The sequence below is a fragment of the Giraffa tippelskirchi genome, chromosome 6 (genome assembly GCF_054371585.1).
Source record: "Giraffa tippelskirchi isolate mGirTip1 chromosome 6, T2T-mGirTip1v1.2.pri, whole genome shotgun sequence".
NCBI classification, from domain to species: domain Eukaryota; kingdom Metazoa; phylum Chordata; class Mammalia; order Artiodactyla; family Giraffidae; genus Giraffa; species Giraffa tippelskirchi.
Genome location: NC_137280.1, coordinates 171,085,696 through 171,104,754, shown reverse-complemented (window position 1 = coordinate 171,104,754; position 19,059 = coordinate 171,085,696). Strand labels below are relative to the sequence as shown.

Below are 19,059 nucleotides of genomic sequence, written 5' to 3'. Positions count from 1 at the left end.
TCTGATCTCAAGTTTGTTTGTTTGTTTGTTTTTTGCTAGTCTGGAGAATGGCTTTCAAAGCCTGCAGGTAAAAATTACTGCCATTTACCCTGAGTGGGACTTTCCAGAAAGATGGCAGGTTCTGTGAAAACACAGATAAGCTTCAATGTCAGAGAGACCTGAGTTCAGATCTAAGCTCTGTGGCTCACAGGCTGTGGGACCCTTTGTCCCTCTTGCCTTAGCTGGAGAAACCATTAGGTTTTTGTCTTTTTTTTAAAGATCATTGTAGACTCACATATACAAAATTTCCATATACCCTTCACTGAGTTTCCCCTGACAGTAACATCTTGCACAATTCTAGTGTGAGAGTAAAACAAGGAAATCTGTTCTCTCTCTCTTGTAAGTCTGTTATTTCCAGCATGTTATAAAAGCAGAATCTTATAGTGGGTAATTTTCTGAGGTTGGCTTTTCACTTAGCATAATTCCCTTGGGATTCATCCAAGGTGTTTCAAGTATCAACAGTTCATTCTTTTGAACTGCTGAGCCTTAATTCATAGGATAGATGTACCACAGTTTGTACAACTATTCACTTTTTGAAGGACATCTGCGTTGTTTTCCATGTCAGGCTTCTGCAAATAATGCTGCTATGAATAGGCATGTACAGGGTTTTGTGTGAACATAAATTTCCATTTCTCTGGAATAAATGCTTAAGAATGTAATATCAGGGTCACATGATGGTACTGAGAAAATGGCCTACTCTTTTCCAGAATGACTATACCACGTTACATTTGCACTGGCAGTGGATGAGGGATCCAGCTATCTACATCTCTGCCAACGTTTGGTGTTATCAATAATTTTTAGTTTTAGCCAGTGCGATAGTTATATAATATTATCTCATTGTGCTTTTATTTTCAAAAGGTAGGAATTTTTATTCTTTTTAAAAAAATTATCATTGTGCGTTTAATTTGCATTTCCCAAGTGAGTGGTGCTGTTGACAATCTCTTCATGCACTTATTGGGCATCTATCTTTTTCAGTGAAATGTCCATTCATGCCTTTTCGTCCATTCTCTAACTGGATTGTTTGGTTTTACCACAAACAATTTTGTGAGCTTTTGTCAATTGTGAGAGCTTGTCAGATAATGTGGTTTACAGTTATTTTCTTCCAGTCTCTGGTATGTCTTTACATCTTCACAGGGACTTGCATGGAGTAAAAGTCTTTCGATTGGATGAGGTCTAATGTATCCATTTTTCTTTTATGGATGCTGATTTTAATGTCAAGTCTAAGAACTTCTGGCCTAGCCAAAGGTGCTGAAGATTTTGTCCTATGTTCTTTTCCAAGTTTAATAATTTTATGTTTTATATTTAACTCTGTGATCCATTTTGAGTTAATTTTTGTATAAGCTGTGAGGTTTAGATTTTTAATTTTACTGCTTTTGAATGCCTGTTTGCTTGGGCCATTCGTTTTAAGATGCACCCCTAACTTAATAGTAACTCTGCAAAGACAAAATAATCAAGTCATTACACTAAATATACATACCAAATGTAAGCAACCACAGTTCTAGAAACCAGAGCTACTTAAAAACCTGGTAACATTGAGCTACCGCATGTCTGAGGTAAGGGGCGGCGGCTGCGCTTTGTTGGAGCAGCCGTGAAGACAGACCCCACGTCCAAGGTAAGAGAAACCCAGGTAAGACGGTAGGCACTGAGAGAGGGGTTCAGGGGGCAGACAGGCTGAAACTACAGTCACGGACAACTAGCCAATCTGATCACATGGACCACAGCTCGTCTAACTCAATGAAACTAAGCCATGCCCTGTAGGGCCACCCAAGACGGACGGGTCATGGTGGAGAGGTCTGACAGAATGTGGTCCACTGGAGAAGGGAATGGCAAACCACTTCACTATTCTTGCCTTGAGAACCCCATGAACAGTATGAAAAGGCAAAAAGATAGGACACAGAAAGATGAACTCCTCAGGTCAGTAGGTGCCCAATATGCTACTGGAGATCAGTGGAGAAATAACTACAGAAAGAATGAAGGGATGGAGCCAAAGCAAAAACAACACCCAGCTGTGAATGGGACTGGTGATAGAAGCAAGATTCGATGCTGTCAAGAGCAATATTGCATAGGAACCTGGAATGTTAGGTCCATGAATCAAGGCAAATTAGAAGTGGTCAAACAGGAGATGACAAGAGTGATCATCGACATTCTAGGAATCAGTGAACTAAGTTGGACTGGAATGGGGGAATTTAACTCAGATGACCATTATATCTACTCCTGTGGGCAGGAATCCCTTAGAAGAAATGGAGTAGCCATCATAGTCAACAAAAGAGTCCGAAATGCAGTACTTGGATGCAATTTCAAAAATGACAGAATGATCTCTTGTCTTCGTTTCCAAGGCAAACCATTCAATATCACGGTAATTCAAGTCTATGCCCCAACCAGTAAAGCCGAAGAAGCTGAAGTTGAACAGTTCTATGAAGACCTACGAGACCTTCTAGAACTAACACCGAAAAAAGATGTCCTTTTCATTATAGGGGACTGGAATGCAAAAGGAGGAACTCAAGAAACACCTGGAATAACAGGCAAATTTGGCCTTGGAGTACAGAATGAAGCAGGGCAAAGGCTAATAGAGTTCTGCCAAGAGAACGCACTGGTCATAGCAAACACTCTCTTCCAACAACACAAGAGAAGACTCTACACATGGACATCACCAGATGGTCAATACCAAAATCAGATTGATTATCTTCTTTGCAGCCAAAGATGGAGAAGCTCTATACAGTCAGCAAAAACAAGACTGGGAGCTGACTGTGGCCCAGATCATAAGCTCTTTATTGCCAAATTGAGACTGAAATTGAAGAAAGTGGAGAAAACGACTAGACAATTCAGGTATGACCTAAATTAAATCCCTTATGACTATACAGTGGAAGTGACAAATAGATTTAAGGGACTAGATCTGATAGACATAGTGCCTGATGAACTATGGACAGAGGTTCATGACATTGTACAGGAGACAGGGATCAAGACCATCCCCAAGACAAAGAAATGCAAAAAGGCAAAATGGCTGTCTGAAGAGGCCTTACAAATACCTGTGAAAAGATGGGAAGTGAAAAGCAAAGGAGAAAAGGAAAGATATACCCATCTGAATGCAGAGTTCCAAAGAATAGCAAGGAGAGATAAGAAAGCCGTCCTCAGCAATCAATGCAAAGAAATAGAGGAAAACAATAGAATGGGAAAGACTAGAGATCTTTTCGAGAAAATTAGAGATACCACAGGAACATTTCATGCAAAAATGGGCTCAATAAAGGACAGAAATGGTATGGACCTAACAGAAGCAAAAGATATTAAGAAGAGGTGGCAAGAATACACAGAATTGTACAAAAAGTTCTTCACGACCGAGACAACCACAATGGTGTGATCACTTACCTAGAACTAGACATCCTGGTATGCGAAAGCAAGTGGGCCTTAGGAAGCATGACTACGAACAAAGCTAGTGGAGGTGATGGAATTTCAGTTGAGCTATTTCAAATCCTGAAAGATGACGATGTGAAAGTGCTGCACTCAATATGCCAGCAAATATGGAAAACTCAGCAGTGGCCACAGGACTGGAAAAAGTCAGTTTTCCTCCCTATCCCAAAGAAAGGCAATGCCAAAGAATGCTCAAACTACCACACAATTGCACTTATCTCACATGCTAGTAAAGTAATGCTCAAAATTCTCCAAGCCAGGCTTCAGCAATACGTGAACCATGAACTTCCAGATGTTCAAGCTGGTTTTAGAAAAGGCAGAGGAACCAGAGATCAAATTGCCAACATCCAACGGATCATCGAAAAAGCAAGAGAGTACCAGAAAAACATCTATTCTGCTTTATTGACTATGCCAAAGCCTTTGACTGTGTGGATCACAATAAACTGTGGAAAATTCTTAGGGAGATGGGAATACCAGACCACCTGACCTGCCTCTTGAGAAATCTGTATGCAGGACAGGAAGCAACGGTTAGAACTGGACATGGAACAACAGACTGGTTCCAAATGGGAAAAGGAGTACGTCAAGGCTGTATATTGTCACCCTGCTTATTTAACTTATATGCAGAGTATATCACGAGAAACGCTGGGCTGGGGGAAGCACAAGCTGGAATCAAGATTGCCGGGAGAAATATCAATAACCTCAGATACTCAGATGACGCCACCCTTATGGCAGAAAGTGAAGAGGAACTAAAAAGCCTCTTGATGAAAGTGCCAGAGGAGAGTGAAAAAGTTGGCTTAAAGTTCAACATTCAGAAAACTAAGATCATGGCATCCAGTCCCATCACTTCATGGCAGATAGATGGGTAAACAGTGGAAACAGTGGCTGACTTTATTTTTGGGGGCTCTGAAATCACTGCAGATGGTGATTGCAGCCATAAAATTAAAAGATGCTTACTCCTTGGAAGGAAAGTTAGGACCAACCTAGACAGCATATTAAAAAGCAGAGACGTTACTTTGCCAACAAAGGTCCATCTAGTCAAGGCTATGGTTTTTCCAGTGGTCATGTATGGATGTGAGAGTTGGACTGTAACGAAAGCTGAGAGCCGAAGAATTGATGCTTTTGAACTATGGTGCTTGAGAAGACTCTTGAGAGTCCCTTGGACTGCAAGAAGATCCAACCAGTCCATCCTAAAGGAGATCAGTCCTGGGTGTTCATTGGAAGGACTGATGCTGAAGCAGAAACTCCAATACTTTGGCCACCTGATGTGAAGAGTTGACTCATTGGAAAAGATCCTGATGCTGGGAAAGATTGAGGGCAGGAGGAGAAGGGGACGACAGAGGATGAGATGGCTGGATGGTATCACCCACTCGATGGACATGGGTTTGGGTGGACTCAGGGAGTTGGTGATGGACAGGGAGGCCTGGCGTGCTGCAGCTCATGGGGTCGCAGAGAGTCGGACACGACTGAGCGACTGAATTAAACTGAACTGAACATTGTGCAGATCCAATGCAGAAATTATGTCTGGCTCAGAGTCTGACTCATAAAAGTCATTCAACAAGCCTGTGAATTAATTGCTTGCTTTTTCTCCCATTTGTAGTTGTTTTGATTTAATAAATAATGCATTAATTCATCACATTGTTGTTGACTTAACATAGCAATACTTGGAGTAAATTGTGAAAGATCACGTGACCTAACATTGCACATCAATCCCATTTACTTAAATTAAGTAACTCCTATTAACAAATTTACATCAGTCTCCTTTCTATTCATTTATGTACATGTATATATACATATAGAAAAATTTCAGTTGTATTTTGTGAAATCAAATTATCGATATTTTAGCCTTCATGTTTTTCCTCTCATTTTTAAGTCATGCTTCCATCCTGAGGTTAGTTAAATCATGATTTAATTTTTGTCAATAACTTTTGAATCCATCAGAAATATATTTTTCTGTATTGCATGCAATAGGAAGCAAGTTTTATTTTTCACAAATAATTACTCAATTATCAGTATAACTGAATGAAATCCTTTCTAGACAGTCTTGACAGATGCTATGTAGCTACATAGATTTAAACATATTTTCCAGATGTTTATCTTTTTCATTGACTTAACTCTCCTTTTTAATGTCAGATTTTAACTTAGATATCTGACAATTCAAGTTCTTCTCTTATTTATTAATATTTTGTTGGATATTATTATTTCTGTTTATTCTTTAAGATAAATTAGTAAGTCTATATTTTCAGGTTCAAAAACACAATCCCAGTGAGTTTCTGATTATGAACAAATTTACAAATACTTGTAGAACATGATCTATATTTTTTCAACTGTTCATTTACATTCCTTGGTAAAGTCATGAAATGAAGATTGAGAAATGGTTGAGAACACTCTCTAAATATACTTTAAGCATTAAAACTCTCTCTCTTAACCTTTAAAGATCCTTGAGTCTTTATGGACACCCAACAAAGGTGATACAACCTTCAAAGTACAGAAGAACCACAGATTGTGCATATTCTGATAAGTATTGAGTGCTGATTTAAAAAAAAAAAAAAGAGGAAATAACGATCCTTATGCTACAAAGTGGAGAAACAACATTGTGTGTGTGTGTGTGTGCGCGCGCGCACATGCAAGAGTTGACGGTGAGCAGGTGGAGAGTGAAAAAACAAGGCTCGATTCTGGGCCATAGAATATATAAATAAATAGTGTGCCATTACTCCAAGTGAAGAGGACAACTGCCATAATAAATGCAAATCGAAGCCATTTAATCCGGAAAAAAGAGATAGTATTAACCTCGCAATTATGCTAAGTACAATTTGCTAGCATGAGTTGCCTGAAAGAATTAGGTAATTTCACTCTAAATAACTGAATTTTAATGAAGCTTATTATGTGTGTTATTTCTTATTTCTGTCCTAGTTTGTTTACTACTCACAATGACAAAATTGTCTCAAACAAGGGCTCAGAAACAACCTAGGGGGCAGGGTGGGGAGGGAGATGAGAGGGAGGCTTAAGAGGGAGGGGACAGATGTATGCCCATGACTGGTTCATGTTGATATTTGGCAGAAAATAACAAAATTCTGTAGAGTAATTATCCTTCAATTAAAAAATAAATTAAAAAAAAAAAAACAGCTCAATGACACACTATTCCTATACTGAAAGAGACAAGGTAAAATCAAGCAAAGAATGTGTTTCTTCTAACTTTCCAATAATTAAATCAGTTTAATTATTAAGTGAAAATGTCCTCCGGTAACAAAGACCACTAACCTTATAATATCCATTTCTCCCCACCACCTTCAACATAAGAATCTAATTTTTAGTTGTCGTACCGATGCTCAACTAAAGGACAGTATGCCCCAGCCTCAACTACAGATGGGCAGAGCCGTGTGGCAGATTGCTGGTTGTGTGCCCTTTTTGGCCCCTTCTCCACTCTTGCTGGTTAGAAGCAGCGTATGCTGACTGGAGGCTTAACAGTTGTTCTGGACCAAAACCACAGGGTTTGCAATGTAAACATTAAAGAATGCTAAGCCAGGAGGAGTCTGGGGCCTTGATAAACAGAAGGAAAAGCCATACCACTTTATCCCTCACATTCTTTCATTTGTGATAGCAATTAAGTTCTATCTTATTCAAGACAGTTCATATATTTTGTTACATGCAGCTAACCCAATCCCAAAGTACACAGCATTACTGCTGTCCAGTAAGATCAGAGACCCCATGTATTAAAGTACTTTGTACAGAAATTTCTTCTTCAATTGTCAGTTTTAAAAATTTACTATGTTCAGGTCAGTACATTTTAATATGTCTAAAATTTCCAACAAAATATTTAATTTCTCTAGACTTTGTTTTATCCATCAATATCAACACTTTTGAACACAAAGAATATTCAGCTGTCCCTCAGAATCCATGGAGAATTGGTCCAGGATCCCCCAAGGATACTAACATATACATCCACTATATTTTCTGTTGATCTATATTTTTTCATTAATTTATGAGATCTTTACTCTTTTGTTTAGAATCCTTACAGCCTTCAAATGTTATCAAGGAAATTCACTTAAAATCTAGTATACTGACCCAAATAATAACACTTCTCAACTATGCCATGATATATAGAACTGCTGCTTTCTAAAAATATTGCCATAATGGCCAGTTTTCTGTATTTTCACAGTCATTACTTAATGTCAAAACTCTCTCCTAAAAACTTTCATTCTTTAATCCTGCTATGTTATTTTCAAATCTATGAAATAGAAAGTTACTGTAGACAGAAAGTATGTATCTCCCTGAAAATTCATGTTTTAACCCTAATCCCCAATGTGATGGTATTTGGAGGTGAGGCCTTAGGTAAATAATGAGGTCTTGAGAGCAGAACTCCCCAGAATGAGATTTCAGTTCAGTTCTGTCGCTCAGTAATGTCCAACTCTTTGCAACCCCATGAACTGCAGCACGCCAGGCCTCCCTGTCCATCACCAACTCCCGGAGTTTACTCAAACCCATGTCCATTGAGTCGGTGATGCCATCCAGCCATCTCATCCTCTGTCGTCCCCTTCTCCTCCCGCCCCCAATCCTTCCCAGCATCAGGGTCTTTTCCAATGAGTCAGCTCTTTGCATCAGGTGGCCAAAGTATTGGAGTTTCAGCTTCAACATCAGTCCTTCCGATGAACACCCAGGACTGATCTCCTTTAGGATGCACTGGTTGGATCTCCTTGCAATCCAAGGGACTCTCAAGAGTCTTCTCCAACACCACAATTCAAAAGGAGCAATTCTTCGGTGCTCAGCTTTCTTCATAGTCCAACTCTCACATCCACACATGACTGTTGGTAAAACCATAGCTTGACTAGATGGATCTTTGTTGGCAAAGTAATGTCTCTGCTTTTTAATATGCTGTCTAGGTTGGTCCTAACTTTCCTTCCAAGGAGTAAGCATCTTTTAATTGCATGGCTGCAGTCACCATCTGCAGTGACTGAGATTCGTGCTCTTATAAAAGAGTAACACCAGAGAGCTCCCTCACCCCTTCCTCCAGGTGAGTTGCAATGTGGGGATGGCCACTTATAAGTCAGGAAGTTGGTTCTCATCAAATCTACTGGAGCCTTGATCTTGGACCTCTTACCTCCATAACAGTGAGAAACAAATTTCTGTTGTTTATAAGCCACATAATCAATGGTATTACATTGCAGCCCAACTGGACTGAAACAGGAGGATTATAATCCATTTTCTTATACTATATTGCATTTATTCTGACATTCTCATTCCTCATTCCCGTCTGTAATTTAAAGGACACCTGTAGTACACCGAGGTGCACACAAATCAAGAAGGATATCAGTGAAGGTGATGGCTCCCACTCCAGTCCTCCTGCCTGGAGAATCCCAGGGACGGGGGAGCCTGGTGGGCTGCAGTCCATGGGGTCGCTATGAGTCAGACACAATTAAGCGACTTCACTTTCACTTTCCCTTTCATGCATTGGAGAAGGAAATGGCACCCCACTCCAGTGTTCCTGCCTGGAGAATCCCAGGGACGGGGGAGCCGGGTGGGCTGCCATCTATGCGGTCGCACAGAGTCAGACACGACTGAAGCGACTTAGCAGCAGCAGCAGCAAGAAGGATATTAAGTCTAAATTGAAAATGTCTCTTGTCCTTTAGCAAGTCCTATTTGGAGCTAAAAGAGATAATGAAGGATTTATGGATGTTTCTGACACACGGAAACAAGGCTGTCATGATCACTTAAAATAGTTACAAGATACTTATGTTTGAGGTTCACTTTCTAAGTTTCACTTCAGTATGTGGTTTAGGATGCTACATCTAAGATAGTAGATTCATCTGTCCAGTTACAGATAAGGGTGGCTGTGAGACTCTGGAAGGGAGAAAAGTAATCAGAAGTGGGAAGGAAATCACTTATTCTATACATATTCATTTATTCAATAAATAATTTATAGGGGTTTACAATACATCATGGGCTTCCCAGGTGGCTCAGTGGTAAAGAATCTGCCTGCAAATGCAGAAGATGCGGGTCTGATCCCTAGGTCAGGAAGATCCCCTGGAGAAGGAAATGGCAACCCACTCCAGTATTCCTGCCTGTGGTAAAGAATCTGCCTGCAAATGCAGAAGATGCGGGTCTGATCCCTAGGTCAGGAAGATCCCCTGGAGAAGGAAATGGCAACCCACTCCAGTATTCCTGCCTGAAAAACTCCATGGACAGAGGAGCTGGGCAGGCTACAGTCCATGGGGTCACAAGAGTGTCTGGTAGTATTTAGAGACTAAACAACAACAACAAAATCTATCAGTGGCAAAACAGATGAAGATCCTGGATCTTGTGCAGCTTACAGTCCAGCAGGAAAATGGACAAAAAATACATATAAGTCAGTAACAGGGTGCGTGAAAAGGTGACTCTCCTCCATGGGAAGAAGAAAATGGGAAGAAGACAAATGGAGAGAGGGACTGCTGGGTGAGGAGGAAACTGCAGGCTGGTAAGGGGGACATCAGTTTGAGACTCAAAGGCAGGCAAGGAATGGGCATGGTAGATATCTGCAGGTGTCTCCAGGTAGATAAAAGAGCTGGAGCTAAGCAGCCACAAGGAGGCAACTGTGGTCAAAGAAGAAAGGGGAGCAGGTCTAGGCAGGTATGGAGAAGGTACTGTAGGTCCCCATGGGTCACCCACTCTGCAAGGACCTTGGTTTGTTCCCTGGGTCAAATGGAGAGTCACTGCAGAGTCTGGGAAGAACGGCATGACTGGATTTCCATTTTAAAAGGCTCACAACAGCCTCTAAGGTCCGTCTAAGGCCACTAAGGTCCATCTAGTCAAAGCTGTGGTTTTTCCAGTAGTCAGGTATGGATGTGAGAGTTGGACTGTAAAGAAAGCTGAGCACTGAAGAATTGATGCTTTTGAACTGTGGTGTTGGAGAAGACTCTTGAGAGTCCCTTGGACTGCAAGGAGATCCAACCAGTCCATCCTAAAGGAGATCAGTCCTGGGTGTTCATCGGAAGGACTGATGTTGAAGCTGAAACTCCAATACTTTGGCCATCTGATGCGAAGAGCTGACTCATTGGAAAAGACCCTGATGCTGGGAAGGATTGGGGGCAGGAGGAGAAGGGGACAACAGAGGATGAGATGGCTGGATGGCATCACCGACTCAATAGACATGAGTCTGAGTAAACTCCGGGAGTTGGTGATGGACAGGGAGGCCTGGCGTGCTGTGGTCCATGGGGTCACAACGAGTCGGACATGACTGAGCGACTGAACTGAACTGAATGGCATCTTTATTGAGAATGGATCTAAGGGAAGGGCCACAGAAGGGTTTACACCCTTCTTGCTTAGACAAGGAAAGTATATAAAATTATTGCTTTCTGCTGTAATCCAGGTGGTCAGAGCCAAGTGTTTAAAATAACAAGTGGTTGAAACCTTGATATATTTTAAAGGTAGAGGCAATAGGATATGCTAACAGATTGTGTATGAGGTGGGGGAGAATTTAACAACTAAAGACCTCACCCAAGAAAAGTAAAGGAGAGACAAACAGATGGGGTTGTAAGACATCCAGGGAGGGAACTAGGAAAAAATACTGATCAGTTTTTGCTCTTTGCCCCATGTGATGACAAAGCCCCTGACCCTTTATTGAACATGTTAACAAGTAAACTCCAACAATAAAACGGAGCACCCCATTCAGCACCCTGTGAAGCCAGACAAGTTGTTTCAAAATTGACATACAGTCCAGTGAATCCCCCTGGTTCTCTTTTCCAAATGTAAAGAACAGGAGGCAAAAAATACAGCAAGAAAATACAGTGCGAACCTTGAGGATGGATATTATCCAGAACCCCTGGCTGAAGATATTTTGTGAAGTGTTATTTTTCACAATAGCATCTATGTTTTGTAGGTCAAAAGAAAGAAGACTTGTTCTGTCTTATACCATATTTAATGTCCTCTAAGTCTTGGAATGCCAAAACATCTCTCTTAGTGAATTGTCACCTCGCTGGCTGATGACAGCTTTATCCCGGCAGCAATGATTATTAAACAGATCCGCTACAGAGTCAGAGAAGTGAACAAGGGAGAATGAAAGCAAAGAATGACGTGGGAGAGGTATAATTTTAAATTTAACAAGGGAATTACTCGTTACACTGTAATTTTAATAAATACACATATTTAAAAGCAATGTTTTCTCCTCTTGGTAGAAAAATTTTCGTAGACCTGCATATGGCTAATTTGCTTCTTTTCTTCCTTTTTTCTTTCTGTTCCAGTAATCTAATTACAGATTGTTATACTTTGCCAACAGCTCTCCCTGAGGGAATAATTTCTTTTTTTAATCTGCAAAACCAGCACCCATCTGCTCTTTCATCCCTGGCACCATTTCGATGATGTTTATAATTCCTTTTACAGGAATAAAGTATCTGCTCAGTGATTAATAATTCAAAATACAGTAAAAGAAAACCAAACAAACGGCCCAGTGTAAGAAAGCAGAATAAGAAATAAGTTTGAACACAATGCAGTATTTGTCAAAAGCAATATGCTTTATGGGCAGAGCACTGAGCTACTGAGCTGTATATTTAAAGATCTAGTGTCTAGTCAAGAATGGCAGTGGGCATTTTTTTCCTTCTAAAAAACCTGATTGTGTTACTGTGACATCATTTGTCTGATACCTGATTAATTGAAAACTGCCTTCTAGTATATAGCTGTCTTCCTCTCTGCTATTTCAACAACTGATAGCAGTTCTACAGGATTTGTTAAATCACCGTGAAATTTGTATTTAATTCATGTCAATCCACAGAGAAGGCAACGGCACCCCACTCCAGTACTCTTGCCTGGAAAATTCCATGGACGGAGGAGCCTGGTAGGCTACAGTCCGTGGGGTCGCTAAACGTCGGACATGACTGAGCGACTTCACTTTCACTTTTCACTTTCATGCATTGGAGAAGGAAACGGCAACCCACTCTAGTGTTCTGGAGAACCCCAGGATGGAGGAGCCTGGTGGGCTCCGTCTATGGTGTCACACAGAGTTGGACACAATTGAAGCGACTTAGCAGCAGCAGCAGCATGTCAGTCTCCATCCCATCCACCCAAACATCTGTAACTTTTCATCTTAAGCCTCTGCACTTTAAAGACTGAAAGAAAGAGGCTCTCTCCCAGCTTACCCAACCAAATGCATCAACTAGCACAATTACCTAACTGACTCCACTTTTACTTTTAGCCACTACACGCATTTCAAAAGAAACAGGAATGGAAATACCTCTTGCCTAGACAGGCTTTCTATGGCATTTAACTCTTTTCAGTGATAAATCTCTGAAGAAGGGGAGAGGGAAAAAAAATGATTCTACGTGGAATCCTTGAATATAAACTTTGAAAACAACTGGAACTAGTTTTGATAGAAAGTGAGTGAAATTTCACACGGAGCAGATATCTGGGATACTAGCCATGTTCTGTTTCTTGGCCTGGATGGTGGTTCCATAGGAGTTTATAGCTATTCTTTAAACTGTCCAAGCCCTCTGTGTGCATCTGTATGTATGATATATATCACAATTAAAAAGTAATGAAATATTCTTTAAAGAGCTTTAGGAATTCAGATTCTCAGGTGTACTTCTTCTGAGATTCAAGGAGTTGAAGGTGATTATTTCAAGGATTATTCTAGACCTCTGATTCTATATTTATTACATATTAGTCAATCCATCACTGTCAACTTTTCGTATTAAAGAATACTTAGAGGTAAAAAACCAGAAAGTATTCCATCTTAATCAAGATTTTTTAATCAAGAATAAAGGACATTCATGATATATGTATTATCACTAAAGAATTAGAATAGGAAGTAGAAACTGCAATTCTCTGCCTCAAAACTATTTTCTTCTTATTTACTGCTCTTATTTACAGACAGAAACTCATTACTAAGCAAACATTCCCTTTGAAGTAACAATAAAATAAAAGCAAAAGAAAACCAGAGATTTACCTTGAGAGTACAATTACAATGGTGTTATGTTTCTCTTTTAAATAATAAGAATTATTTTTCAACCTAAACCTTAGGCGTTTAAGTAAGCTTCGTTGTCATATATGAAGAAAATGGAAGTTAGGAAATTATTAAATCATATTCATATACTTCCTTCCCTTTTTTCCATTATATTCACTTGAATTCAACTTTTTAGCATCTAGTAATAATAACTGACATTTTAGAAAGAACAATATGAAAATGGTCTTTAAATGTAGCAATTTTCACAAAAAAACAAACTTAAGCCTTTGTGTTGTCTATATTCTTCCCCCTTTGAGGGAGCAATTCATAATAATAGTCAGTCTTTAAGACTTATATGGCTAAAAATAGTAACATGAAATGCAGATGTAATAAGACTTTACCAGAAACACTGGGAAAATGCCGTGTTGTTTAAAGGCAACCACTGCTAATCTGTAAACTGATGATACTCATGTACTTTTTTAAAGTAATGAAAAAAAGATGGCAAATAAGAATGAATTTGTAATTAATTTCTTTCCATCTTAGGAGTAGACAAACAAAAGCATGGTCAATGAGATATTCAAAATGTATTTTCCTTTTAAATGTTGCTTTGAAAATATCTATACTGATTGTTGTAAATGCATGATGACAAAATTTTTCTATGAAAATATCTATACTGATTGTTGTAAATGCATGATGACAAAATTTTTCTATGAAAATATCTATACTGATTGTTGTAAATGCATGATGACATTATCCACATAAAGTATTGTTTTAGGTCATGGCATTCTTCTCAGTGTTACATTATAACTAAGGTAAGCCACATAATCGCCTGCATTATAATGAATCGTACAAATCTTCAAATGACTTATCTAATTTCACTCTGCAGTCTACAAGCGCATCATAATGATGCTGTTTTATACATGTCTCTCATGTTTGTCCTGATTAACTCTAAATGTGGTTCGGCATGCTACTCTCTTTGAGAAAAATATAAATAGCAAAAGAGAGGAAACTAGTTATTAAGGTACCACATTTACATTTTGCTTAATTGACAAGAATACATTAAGTTACTTAAATTAGCCCCTTACATTTTGTTTTCATTTAATCACCTAGGTATTAGGAAGAAAAGGCGTATATGTGTGGGTTACAGTTGTAAGAGCAAGCACTATAGAATTAAACTATTAATTTGGTTGAAAAACACAACACTTTTTGAAAGTTATTTGTTTCAGACACTGCACAAGCCTCTGGAAATACAAAGATGAATAGAAATGATGCTTACCTGGCTTTTAATGGGGCAGGAGGGGATGGCATTTTGGAAAGGGTAGGAAAACAAATATTACAAGGCAATGTGAGAAGGCCTATAACAGACGCAAATTCAACATGCTGCGTGGTTGCTAGGGGGGTTGAGCAAGGTGCTGGTGGTAGGAGAGGACAAAAGCAACTTTCTAAAATGCAGAATAATTAGTGAATTCTTAACAGGGAGTAAGAACGTGAAGGCATATAAAGGAAGGGCAGTCAGTCATCTGTATCCACAGCATATCCCGAGGAAAGAGAAGAGGGCTGGCTCGCCATTGGCCTCAACTCTGGGTACATGGAAAGCAGTGGATGCAGTCAGGCTCTTGTGAGTCTGTGGGCCAGTTCAGTTCAGTTCAGTCGCTCAGTCGTGTCCAACTCTTTGTGACCCCACCGACTGCAGCACGCCAGGCCTCCCTGTCCATCACCAACTCCCGGAGTTTACCCAAACTCATGTGCATGGAGTCGGTGATGCCATCCAATCATCTCATCCTCTGTCATCCCCTTCTCCTCCTGCCCTCAATCTTTCCCAGCATCAGGGTCTTTTCCAATGAGTCAGTTCTTCACATCAGGTGGCCAAAGTATTGGAGCTTCAGCTTCACCATCAGTCCTTCCAACGAATATTTCAGACTGATCTCCTTTAGGATGGACTGGTTGGATCTCCTTGCAGTCCAAGGGACTCTCAAGAGTCTTCTCCAACACCACAGTTCAAAAGTTCTTTGGTGCCCAGCCTTCTTTATGGTCCAACTCTGACATCCATATATGTCTATTGGATAAATCATAGCCTTGACTAGACGGACCTTTGTCGGCAAAATAATATCTCTGCTTTTTAATATGCTGTCTAGGTTTTCTTCTAAGAAGCAAGCGTCTCTTAATTTCATGGCTGCAATCACCATCTGCAGTGATTTTGGAGCCCAAGAAAATAAAGTCTCTCACTGTTTCTATTGTTTCCCCATCTATCTGTGGGCCAGAATGAAGGAAAAAAATAACACAAGAAGGAAAAAATAGCTTGCTCTTCCTTATCATTCAGGGTTCAGCTTCCGTATGGAGTCAGTGGTCCTCTTTATGCCGCCCCCAGTCTCCTCCAGTAGAATTGGAGAAGGAAATAGCAACCCACTCCAGCATATTTTGCCTGGGAAATCCCACGGACAGAGGAGCCTGGCAGTCTACAGTCCATGGGGTCACAAAGAGTTGGACATGAATGAGCACGTGTGTGCACATACACACACACACGCACATTACAATATCACACTGCTCTGTCACTATGCCCTGCCTTGAGCTATTCACAATGAATACACTCCCTCCTTTAAGCTGTACATTGTTCAGCGCCCTCACGAGACAGTAAGTTTCTAGAGAGCGAGTAGGTGTATTTCTAGCTACTAGAATAATGCTTGGCATATGGTAGGCACTCGGTAACACAGTTGAGTGGAGGAATTAAATCAGCAAGAGAAAGGAAAGGTACAGAGGAGGACAGGAAGTGGGGCCCACAAAAAAATGAACAGAAATAGAGAATAATAACAATAAACCAGTGTCTCAAATGTTCTCCATGGTACCAATCCCTCAGCTGCCCCAGAAATCATTCCCTACCAAAAGTTTAAAAAGAACATTTGAAAGCACTATGCTGCCACATAGTCTCATATTGCAAAAGCTTGTCAGATGGAAAGCCAGAACATCACCTGTACTTTATACATATTGCTGTTTCAACTGAAAAAATGAAAAAGAAATACATCTTTAATGGGCAATATTACGAATGAGAGCTCATTCAAAAAGTAGGGTTTTCAACATAAACTATTAATCTATTCAATAATCATATTTGTTAGAAAGTAACAGAGAACTCTTGTGTGAACCATAAGTTCAAATTCCTATCCTGAGCACTTAAGTTTTTCCCATAAACATCGCTATATTAACCTGCCTTTTTTGCATTTTACTGCTGTTACATTCAAAATTTCAATCTTGTAGACAAATGGTAATTGAAGAACACAATTCAAGTGATATATTATTCCCTTTGACTACAAAGGTATATTTACCCATTTAGTTTTTTTTTCCATTCAAATTTTGCAACAGCTGGTACATGATACATTTCTGAAAACAAAATACACACTCTGCTTTCTCAACTATTTTAACATAGAGCAATTTCTACAATCTCCCATCTTCTCTGAAACACTTAAAACACATTTTAAATTTAAATTACAGGAAAGTTATCTGTGCCATTTTTTTTTATATAACTTGAATATTTTAATTGTATCCAATGTGGGTTAAAGTAAAATGTCATGAGCCTCATTATTTAAATTCCATATAAGAAAACCATCTTGCTTGAAGTATTTTGACATATACAAGGAAACACTGTACCCAGTGTTGCTAGTCAGCAAAAATTAAATATCTTTTGGCATTATAATTCCCCCTGCACTGGGGGGACATTCTTCCAGTTTGGGTACACTTTTACTTCTATTTCATCTTTAGAGATGTGAATCCTATTAAAAGAAAAGATACACTTAAAAGGAGAAAACTAAAATGAGTGTTCTCATTTATAAAGAATCTCCTTGGAACAATTTATAGATTCAATTCCAATAACAAAGAAGCGTTTTTTAGCTTGACAACCCAGCCACTACCAATGACAGGTGTACTCTTTAATGAGTCAGCAGCTGAGTAAATTTCATTAAGTGTACCCAAGTCCCATCCTGCTAGAATAGATGATTATTGGTCATCACTTAGCTTGTATGTATTCACTGAAGTCAATATGCACACCCCTAAAGAGAAGGGACAGCTGGGTGACCCTGATATGTCTTATAAACCTGGAAACTGGCATCCATTCAACAGGCCACAGTGAGCACAAGACTCATAAGGATGGCTTGAAAACGATCAATTGCTGTGAACATGCAAGATTCACATTAATACCAGTAATGGCCAAAAAAAAAAAAAAGTCATTGATTTTTCTCTTTCTCTTCTATGTAAGATCTGAACCACAAGGGGGAAAAAAAACACAGACTGAAAAGTAAACCAAAATGGCCTCTTGCCCTAGGGTCTGTACACAACACCCACAGCATTAAATGCACGGTAAGTAGACAGATACCATCTTCTGGTGCCCGGGTTATTGTAACTGCCTCGTAACTCATCCCACTGCTTTTGCCCTTGCCACCTTGCAATCTGTTCTCAACACACAGCAACCACAGTAAGCCTTTGAAACTAAAGCAGTCCATAGAACTCCTCTGCCTAACACCCTCCAGAGCTTCTCATTCGGGTCAGAGTAAAAGCCAGAACCCTTCCACTGGCATGCAGGGCCCTACAAAACCAGGCTCCCCTCCACCGGCCTCCACACTTGCTGGCCCCTTGCTGTTCTTTCACGCTGCAGGGTCTCTGCACTTGCTGCTTCCTCTGCCTAGAATATTCCCGCTCCACAGAGCCAAGTGGGCTTCCCTGGTGGCTCAGCTGGTAAAGAATCCACCTGCAATGCGGGATACCTGGGTTTGATCCCTGGGTTGGGAAGATCCCCTGGAGAAGGGAAAGGCTACCCACTCCAGTATTCTGGCCTGGAGAATTCCATGGACTGTATAGTCCATGGGGTCACAAAGAGTCGAACACGACTGAGCGACTTTCACTCACACATGGAGTCAAGTGGTTTCCTCTCTCGTTCACCTTCAGGTCTTTGTTCAACTGTCACCCTCTCTGCGAGGTCTTCGCTGACCTCCACATCTCAAACTGCAACCTCCCTGTGCTTCTAGCCTCCCCATCTCCCTTTACTGCTCCAAAACAGTTAGTCTCATTGCAGTATTTTAATAACAGGGCTTAATTTCTGACTGTAAGCTCTAGGCAAGCAGGGATTTTTTTGTGTTTCATTCACTATTATACGTCTAAAACTTAGAACGAGACATAGCAGGACATCCATAACACTGTGATATTATAGCAAACTCTATTCAACTCAGGTTCAAGCCAAATGTTCCTAAAAGAAGGGAGAAAGATTGCCTAAATAATGCAGAATGGAAATGAGATTTTTCTCCTTTTTTAAAAATCATCACATGCCTAGTGAATCAGTAAGTTGATTAAACTCAGGAGAGTTTCCACATATTCAAAAAATCTTTTATTTAACCAAATTCTCAACGTGAAATTAAAGAATACATCTCAAATCCATCTTTGACCAAAAATTTCAAAAACAAAAATAAGAAGTCTTTAATGTCAAACACATTCAGTAATTAAATTAGTTATATATGTCTTTGATTCTCTTCTCTATGGAAATAGAATTGTCATGAAAATAAGGACATACCAGTACCTCTGCATTTTGGTCCCACAAACACCTACACATATAAATATTGTAATTTGGCCATTGTATTATAACTGCTTAGTAGATGATCACAAATAGCTCAGTGCAGAATCTGCTGCCAGAAAATGTGTGTTTCTGGGGGACCGGGGCAGGAAGCCTTTACCTT

At 39.8% G+C, this 19,059-nt stretch overlaps 1 protein-coding gene and 1 long non-coding RNA gene across 2 annotated transcripts in view; both read right to left on the bottom strand.

Moving 5' to 3' along the window:
* LOC145510940 (uncharacterized) overlaps positions 1 to 19,059 on the bottom strand; it is a 136,583-nt gene that overhangs the window by 30,546 nt on the left and 86,978 nt on the right. The window lies entirely within an intron of this gene.
* On the bottom strand, positions 11,708 to 16,390 carry LOC145511086 (uncharacterized). The gene is made up of 2 exons (XR_014057488.1): positions 15,902 to 16,390; positions 11,708 to 15,035 (listed from the first exon to the last, which is right to left on the bottom strand). It is a non-coding gene; the product is annotated as an uncharacterized LOC145511086 (long non-coding RNA).